This window comes from Theobroma cacao, chromosome 8 (genome assembly GCF_000208745.1).
Source record: "Theobroma cacao cultivar B97-61/B2 chromosome 8, Criollo_cocoa_genome_V2, whole genome shotgun sequence".
Taxonomy (NCBI): Eukaryota; Viridiplantae; Streptophyta; class Magnoliopsida; order Malvales; family Malvaceae; genus Theobroma; species Theobroma cacao.
This window is the reverse complement of record NC_030857.1, coordinates 17,132,820-17,142,607: the sequence shown is the minus strand read 5'-3', so window position 1 is coordinate 17,142,607 and position 9,788 is coordinate 17,132,820. Positions and strand designations below refer to the sequence as shown.

General features: G+C 38.5%; 1 long non-coding RNA gene across 1 annotated transcript; it reads left to right on the top strand.

The window, feature by feature from the left end:
- Window positions 265-2,736, top strand: LOC108663052. Its single transcript, XR_001928933.1, has 5 exons — window positions 265-337; window positions 421-491; window positions 576-647; window positions 732-2,013; window positions 2,100-2,736. It is a non-coding gene; the product is annotated as an uncharacterized LOC108663052 (long non-coding RNA).

The following is a 9,788-nucleotide window of genomic DNA, read 5'->3' as shown; positions in this document are numbered from 1 at the left end:
GGACAAAGGGGACGACCATGGTCAAGGTAGTGAACAGCTGGTAAGGACAATTGTAACAGTTTTGTGTTCTCTAATTACATATTTGATTATCGAATAACATTTTTGTGTTTGCAGTTGGACCATGCGTCGGCAGCTCCAGAGCCACCCACAGGTTCCCCTCAGACGCATAGTGGAAATGACCCCTCGGTAAGATCGATTTTAACGGTTTATGTTCTACATTCTCACATATGTTTATCGAGTAACACAGTAATTTCTATAATTGTAGTTTATGGAAGTGACGACAGGTCCTCAAGCACCAATCTGTCCGGCTCAACCGCAGACGATTAATGAGTAGGCGGTAAGGATATTAAGTTGTAACGGTTAATGTTCAACAATTCCATACATGATTATTGAATAATATAGTTATATATGTAATTGTAGTTTGCGAAAGCTACGACAAGTCCTCAAGCACCGATCGGTCCGGCTCTACCCAAACAGCTAACGAGCCGACGGTAAGGATATTAAAGTTGTAACGATTAATGTTCAACAATTCCATGCATGATTATTGATTAACACAATTATATATGTAATTGCAGTTTGCGAAAGCGACGATAGGTCCTCAAGCATCGATCGGTCCAGCTCCACCTCAAACTGCTAACGAGCCGTCGGTTATGATATTAAAGTTGTAACGGTTAATATTCAACAATTCCATATATGATTATTGAATAACACAGTTATATATGTTATTGCAGTTGACCTAGTCGAGAACAGTCAATGACGGAGCAATCACTACCCGCCAACTCTGACGGATCATGCGCAAGCATGAAAAAAAGATGTTGGAGCTGAAGGCTTCAATTCAGTCATTGAGTCTAGCAATGCAGATGCTTGAGGACCGTATCGTTGCTCGGATTCTTGACGACCTTAAATCACAAGTCCGTTATTCTATCTTCGCTTGTATTTTGATGGTTTACGTTTAACAACTGTTTAGACTGTGTTTTCTTGTTGGTTTGATGGTTTTTGGGGTTAAGTGGTAGTGGTTTAAATAGTTTTTCGTCATTAGCGGGTCAGGACATTTGTATTATAGTTAGTTATTGCTGTGTCAGCCTTAGCATGTGACAACATTTTACTTGATATGTACGGCGTGTCACAACATTTTACTGTTTATGGTTTGTGGTATTTTATGAGCTAAGTAACTGTTTTTCCCATTTTGTACGGCGGTCCATCTCACGGTGTTGGTCTGGAGCATGATGATGCTGATTATGGACAGCATCATGAACCTGGTGTTGACATTGACGATGGCGTTCTTAGTGCTGATGGAGAGCACGTAACTCATGTCAATGACGTCGTCGATGAAGCTGTGGCAGTGGATGTCACCCTTCAATCCGATGATGCTGAATGGGAGCATGTTCCTTTGCCCGAGTCCATTATCGATGCATCTGCTGGAGGGGACAGGGAGCCTGACTCAATCGTGGCTAAAGGAGAGCATATTCTTTCGACCGATGCATTCGTCAACGTAGTAGCAAGAGCTATCATTCTTTATCGTGAGAGCACTTTTGATGCAGTTGAGATATGATCGTCGTCACCGGAGTCATCTACTATCCATGATGGTGCAGCAGAAATTTCAGACCCAACTGAGCGGGCACGGCTGAAAATAGCGAGCAAATACATGGCAAACCCGTTCGTCGACCCCTTAGTAACTTGTCAAGATGTGAGGGATAAAATCGTAGAAGACTACGAAGCTTTCAAGAAAGACGAGTCCGCGAGATAAGCTCATAAATAACATTGCAAATATTATTTTTTAATGAAACATTAATCCACCAAGACTTATGAAATTCATTATGTTACATATGTAGGCATAACGTCAGCATCTTAGGGGATTAAGGGGCTGACTTTTTCATAACCTTAGAGGATCTCAATGAGGAAATGATAAGTGAACATATCGACGTATGCCTCAGCCTACTCTGCAAGCGAATGACAGGGTCGAAGTCGAAGCTGTACACTACTCATGCATGCGTGGTTGACACGATATTCTTTGTAAGTTTATTTGAAAATTGTTCAATTCTATAAATACTAAGTTTTTGATTGCATGAAGTGTAAGCTAATGTTTACATGTTTCACAGGACACCATCCATATGCTACACACGAAATTTCCAATAGAAGATGCTCGGGCAACAATGCAAATTCCAGATGAGTTGCGAGGGTATGTGGAGGGTGAAAGGCCGACATATGCCAAAAAATGGGAAGATGTGGATTTCATCCTCGTGCCTTGCAACGTTGGTGGGCATTAGGTGATTGCGAAGATCGACTTGGTGAGGTGGACGATCAAGGTGCTAGACTCCGCAAGAACTTCGGATTCTAAGGATAACGGAGTTCGTGCGGGTCAGATGACACCCTTAACGACAATGATGCCATTCATCGGTCACCAAGCCAGTTATTTCAACAACATACGTCGGAAGAGATAGGATTTGACTTCGATGCCATTGGATATTCATTTGCCAAAAGCTAAAGTGCATCGGTAGAATGATAGTATCAGTTGCGGTATGTTCATGATAGGGTACATAGACCATATTTTGCAATCAGAAAAGATCAGAGTTAAGCAGAATATGATTGCAAAAATGCATTGGCAATACGCTCTAAAATTTTTTTCCAACAGTTGTGAGAGTGAACCCTGAACATATCGGCCATTGTCTGTACAATTTTTTTGTATACAGAATTTTTTTTATACAATTAATTTTATACATAAATTTTTTGTATACACAATTTATTTTATACAATTCATTGTATACAGAATTAATTCTTTCTGTATACACAATATACTTTATATAATTATTGTATACATAATTTATTTTATGCAATTCATTGTATACAAAATTAATTCTTTCTTTATACACAATATACTTTATACAATTGTTTTATACACAATTAATTTTTTTGCCTATACACAATTAATTTGATACCAAATGAATTTTTTTCCTTTTCTATGCTTAATATATTTAATTTGATACACAGTCGCAAGAAGTCAGCGTGTGACGCCATAAATATGCTACCATTTAGCATGTCCCCACAACCATCTGCTTGCACTCAGTGTGTCACCCCATAAATTTGTAAAAAGTCAGCATGTGACGTCATAATTCCACTAACACTCAGCGTGTCAGCTGATAAATCTGCTTGCACTCAAAGTGTCACCACATAAATCTGTAAGAAGTCAGTGTGTGACGTTGCAAATCCACTAGCATTCAGCATGTCAGCCAATAAATCTACTTCCACTCAGCGTGTCAGCCCATAAATCTGCTTCTATTCAGCTTGTAAACCCATAAATCTGCTTCCACTCAGTGTGTGAAAACAATTAGGCTGTGCCATGTCACGCCATAAATCTCTAGATACTCAGCGTGTCAACGTTAGTGTGTGATAACATTTTATGCATGGCGGGTCTATGAGACCTCAACCTCTATAGGCTTGTAATTAAGCATAGATGTAATAACACGAGCTAGGGGTAGTTTCATCATTTCTTCTAATAAGCTCTCAGAAGAAAGTTTTATGATATTTTAAGGTCTAAATAGGCATAATAATGTATTTTGGGTGCCAAGGAGACAAGAGGAGGTAAGAGGAAATTTTTGAAATAAAATAATATTAAAATATTAATATTTTATTCAATATCAAAAATTTTCATGAAGAAGGAGTATATGGTCAATCTAAGTAGGGGAGAAGAAGAATGAAAGAATTTTGAAGAAAAATGACATTAATGGGGCTGCGTATCTTTATTAAGTAAAGATAACGCGCGCAAGTAAATATTTTTAATATTATGGGGACACCGCGTTAGAGTACAAACTTCATACCTTGTTTGTACATCTATGGAAGAAGGTAATAGAAGGAAATTGGAGTTAAACGAGTGATGGGAGGACTAAGTTAAAATGGAAGGAAACAAAAAGGGTAAAATTATCATTTTGCATCTTGAGTCAAAATTTTAAGTTTTCGTAAACTCGAATAGTTTAGATCATTGTGGACCTTGTCCTAGTGTCAAAAGAATAAAAAGATTGCACAAAGGATAGGAGAAAAACAAGTTAACTTGCAAAATGGCATTTTCATAATTTCTAAGGGAATTGGATAAGCTTAGGCTATAAGCATCTTGCTTCCAGTAGCTTCTCACATATTTTTCAGCAGCTTTTCTCCTTTTCACGTTGCTTCCATCCTCCATGGAAGCTTGATATCAAGCTTTATAACCTTTCTGAAATTAGCTTAAATTTTCATGCTTTTGGTGCACCCTTTCCTAAATCCTTATGCTCTTCCATTCTCTCTCTTTAAAACCCTTGAAAAATCTTGATTCCATACTTTCTCTCACTAGTTAGGTGTTTAGAGAGAGAAAGGGAGAAAAGGCCCTATAATAGCTTAGGAATTGTTGGAAAGAAATTCAAAGTTACTAAACTATTAAGGTAAGTAGTAAATTAGCATTGGATTTTAAGTGTTGATAATGTTTAATGATTGAATTGTGGGTTTATTGTTGAGATTGTGTATTGACTCTATTGTGACTAGGATAGTGGGAATAGATAGCCATTTAAAATGGCAATTGAAAGCTAGCTAAGGGGTAGCTTTTAGGGTTTATAAGTATGAATTGACATTATGGTGATGTTAATTTGATGTTAGGTTCCAACGAAGCCCCATTATTCCAATTGGACCATTAAGGAGGTTAGAGTTGGCTAAAGGCTCAACTACTACCGGTGAGTGAACTGCATGTCAAAACTTGTTTTGGGAATGTGAATGAAATTGCACAAAGCATTTGAATGATTTTATACAACTTTATCTTAAAACACGTGCCTTGGGAACAAGCTTTTGCTAAATGGTTTTATGTTGTGATATGTGGTTATTATTGATTCATGCACCATTTCATTATGATGACTATAACTGTGTGTGTGCACGATGTGGGGGGATGAACATGCCGATGATGATGGCGGTGTGGGAGATGGATAATGATAGTGCCCGTGTGCACGATGTGGGGGGATGTACACGATGACACTGATTGTGCACGATGTGGGGGGATGCACATGATGACACCAGCTATGTGCACGATGTGGGGGGATGTACATGAGCCGGGTGTGATTATACTGATATTGGTGTTTATCTATGCATTTATATATATACATCTATGTTTATGAAATCAAAGTTCATGAGTATGGTATATGGTTTTGCATATGTGAATCTTGCATGTTGAACATTGAAAGTTGCTAAGTATTGTCAAATTGGTGTTCATTGCAACAAGGAATTTGGCTGCAGCGAAATGGATTCTCGCTGCCGCTAGAAATTCCTAGTGATGGTACAGTACTGTCACTTTGACAGTGATTTTGACTACATTTCGATTAGAACTGGGCAAATTGGTAAACAGTAAAGTCGTAGCCCTGCCTCTTAGCTTTCTAATGATCTAACAAGCATGTCAATTGGACCCATAAAGTGGAAGATATGCTTGAAAAACCGAACCATATGCTTGAAAAACCGAACCATATGCAAACCGAGAATGCCTTTTTTTGCAGTGAGAAATGTGCTGTCACGTTGCTACCTTGCTCGGGTTCTGATATAATTTCCTCCACTCCCTTATCTTCATGATTGAGCATGGGTCTTTGCAATACTAAGATTCGACTTATCAATGTCCAAAATAAGGGGGTTTAAGAAAGAAATTGAACCAAAATGCATTGTTTTCAAAACAAGTGCATCATGATTTCCAAATTTTTCCTTATAAATTGCTTGTTCCCTTCCTTGTTCACTCATTGGGTTTATACTCACCGTTTTCAACTTCATGTTTTTAGATCACGAGACAGCTGGTAGTTAGGTCGAGGTGTCTTCATACATTCGACGCTTGGTAGGTGTCTCGGCATTCAGTAGCTGTATATTCATTCGAATCTTTCCGCTGGAAGTCGAGTATTTTTTTTTTGTTGTGTATAGATAAACCCAATGAAAATTATTAAGCCATATGTTTAGACAATGTATGTATATTTCAATGAGTATGCCACTATAAGATGGTAATAACTATCACTATTTTGATTCAAAGTTATGAAATGTGACTTAGCAATATTGAATGAGATAATGAGCAGGATAATAGATAGGCTTGCTTAGGCTTTGTGGACTACATCCATTGGGCCCTTGCGCTAGTCATGGCCTGGAATTTGGATCGTGCCAGACTTGGTATCAAAACCCTAGGTTGTCTAGGTCCTAGGACTTCCTTTGTTGGTCCAGCGGAGAGTCGGGTCTTTATGTGGAAACTTTAATTGTAAAGTGTGAATTGCGGCACATTTTATGACTAAGGGACCGCATAAATTCCCTATCTTAGAAACCCCCTTTTGCCTTAAATATGATTATAAATATATTTAATAACGGGTGTTTGCTCTTGTCTAGGTAAGAATGTCGCCTAAGACACGAGTTGCCTCAAGACGGATGGGGGAACAAAATGCCCTTAATGAGATGATAGATAAGCCACAAGCATCCACCCTAAGGGGCTGGGGTAGTCGTGGCAGGGCCACTAGGCTAGTGAGGGCGGATACTCCTGTGAGTAGATGAGAGGGGGGACAGTCCTCGAGCGAAGTGGATAGACAGCCCACTAGGGGCATTACCATTGAAGACTTGGCAGTAGGCCTCAAGGGAGTTAATCAGGTTGTAGAGATGATGATAACCCGTATGGACAATATACAGAAGATGGTAGAGGGGAGACCTACAGTACAAGAATCCCCTAGCTCCCAAGGACAGGTCGATCGCCAACATCATGAGGTTGAGAGAGGACCCTTAGAGATTTCTCTTCCTGATTTTCTTAAACTCAAGCCTTCGTCATTTTCAGGGTCTGATGCATCGAAGAAGCCCCAAATCTTCTTAGATAAGATAGAGAAAATATGTAAAGATTTGGGATGCTCTAGTGACCAACAAACGCAGAGCTGTTGACTTGGAATGAGTTCAGTACAACCTTTCTAGATCGATTGCTATCACTTAGTGTACGTAACGCTAGAGCTAGAGAGTTTAAGACTTTGGTGTAGACTTCGAGTATGACTGTGTCAGAATATGACATCAAATTCACACAACTGGAGCGGTATGCTCCCTATCGAGGAGATGAAGATTCAAAGATTTATGGATGGGTTAGTGGAGCCGTTATTTAGGGCTGTGGCATCTCGAGATTTCAATACCTACTCTACAGTAGTGGATTGTGCTCAGCGGATTGAGATGAGGACCAGTGAAAGTAGGGCTGTAAGAGATAGAGCAAAAAAGGCCAAGACAGAGGATTATGAAGGCCGTAGAGATTTCAGTAGTGGGATGTCATCTTCTAGCCGTCAATGTCCACAAAGAGGCTCACGATTGCCCCAAAGGGGGAGTGACTCGCCTAGCGTTAATATTAGGGCGGGACAGAGAACCTTTAGTTCTGGGAGGCAACAAAATTCTAGACAGGGTTGTCAAGTCACCCACCCTTGTGATACTTGTGGGAGACGACATAGTGGACGATGCTTCTGTAATGAGAGAATTTGTTTTGGGTGTGGTCAACTTGGACACATTAAGAGGAATTGTTCGATGGCACATCAATCACCAGATTCTGTTCGTGGCTCCACCTAGCCAACTTTGTCTGCTCTTTCAGTTGTTGCCTCATCTGGTCAGGAGGCTAGTGGATCTAGAGGTAGAGGCATTAGTACTTCTTTTTCAGGGCAGGCCATCTGGGTCCGAACGTTAGAGTTCTGCCGGTAGGGGTCAAGCAAAGGTGTTTACTTTAATACTGTAGGAGGTCTAGACATATAATACAGTGGTCTTAGGTACTCTTTCCGTTTGTAATATGAATGCTCGAGTTTTGTTTGATCTTGGTGCTACCCACTCTTTTGTCTCTCTATGTTTTGCATCTCATTTGGGTAAAGATCATGTTAGGAGAGAAGAACAATTAGTAGTGTTTACTCCTTTAAAGGAGGTATTGTTGGTTGAGTGGGAATATGAGTCTTGTGTAGTACAAGTTAAAAACAAAGACACTTTAGTGAATCTAGTGGTGTTAGACACCTTGGACTTTGACGTGATTTTGGGAATGGATTGGCTATCACCCTGCCATGCCAGTATGGATTGTTATCACAAATTGGTGATATTTGATTTTCCTGGTGAACCCTCATTCAGTATTCAAGGGGATAGGGGTAATGCTCCAACCAATTTGATATCGACCATGATTACCAGTAGGTTATTGAGGCAGGGTTGTTTAGGATACTCAGGCGAAGGTTGGAGATATAAGCCAAGTGTCGGTGGTGAATGAGTTCATGGATGTATTTTTTGAGGAACTACCAAGTTTACCTCCCGAGCGGGAAATTGAATTTTGCATAGATTTGATTCCCGACACTAAACTTATATCCATACCCCCATATAGAATGGCACCTGCAAAGCTTAAAGAGCTTAAGGATTAGTTAGAAGATTTATTGGATAAAAGCTTCATATGTCCTAACGTGTCAAACCCTACTTTGTAAAATAATTATAATATCATTCACATGCTCGATGGAATGTTTGTATATTTAAGAAGTTCGAAAAATCGTTAAAAGATGATATTGCCCATAATGGTACTATTGAGTCGATTAAGCCTCGAACTAGTTCATATATGAATTTTAAGGTGAAATTAAGAGTTTCACAGTTCAGGGATGACTCAAAATGGTAATTAGGAGTTCGAGGATCAATTCGGAGTCAAACCAGAATTTTCACTATCAAGGGCAAAATCGTAATTTTTCCACCCGCGGATAAAATTTGAGATTTTGAGAGAATTTAGATCACATTTGACAAATTGGAGAATGGTATGAGTATAAGGTATGAAAAATATGTCTATGGGCAATTTTTCAGTTTTTGGGGTAAAAATGTAATTTTTCACTTTACGGGGGTAAAAGTGTAATTTTTAAAAATTTGCTCTACCAAAACTTTGGAAAAGTCTAGAAATTTCATGGAAGACATGGATAAGTGGAGAGGATTGAGTGGTAGAAAAAGAAAGTAAAAAAAATGGCTAGAAAAAATAAAATAATAAAATATTCTAAAGGTAAATAAAATAATAATATTTTATTAAGCCTATTAAAAGGCTTGAAAATTCCAGAATTCTTCATTTGGAGGATCAGCCAAAACCAGCAGGAGAGAGAGAGAAATAAGAACAAACCCTAGAGTGAGAAAATTCAAAGAAAAAGTATGATTTTTCAAGGAATCAAGTGTTTAAAGGTATGAATTTTCAAGCTTAGCTTAAGATTTATCATTTCAATGCATTTCTCCTTATTTTCCATGGTTAAATTATGTGTTTTGATGATGGATTCAAGTCTGATCATATGGGTTTAGAGAGAGAAAGTTGTTAGATTAATTTGATTTTGAACTATGTTAGTGTTTAGTGTTAGTGTAGCATGTTTATGAGTAAAACAACAAGAAAAATATTCAATTTCTCCATGAATTTCTCTAGGCCGAATCTAGCCAATGGTGTGTGAGGATGAGGTTGACTTTATTTTAAGAGAATTAGATGGAAAAATGATGAATTAAAAGGTTGGAAATTAAATGAGAATTTTTGGTGAAAAAAAAAATTGAAATTTTTACGCACTAAGGGTAAAAGCGTAATTTGTGGTCCGAACTGATAAATTGGACCACATTCACAGTCATTGAGGTATTGTGGATATAATTGGATAATTGAAATTGAAATGGATGGACTTGGAGTTGAATTGGAGATTTTAGAAATTTACACCGTGTATAGGCGAGTTAGGTCGGACACTGTGATTAAGCGATTGTCCAAACATTTCACACCCCATCTAGTGCATACGCATGGATAAGAGCCTGAAATAATATATATTGATTTGACA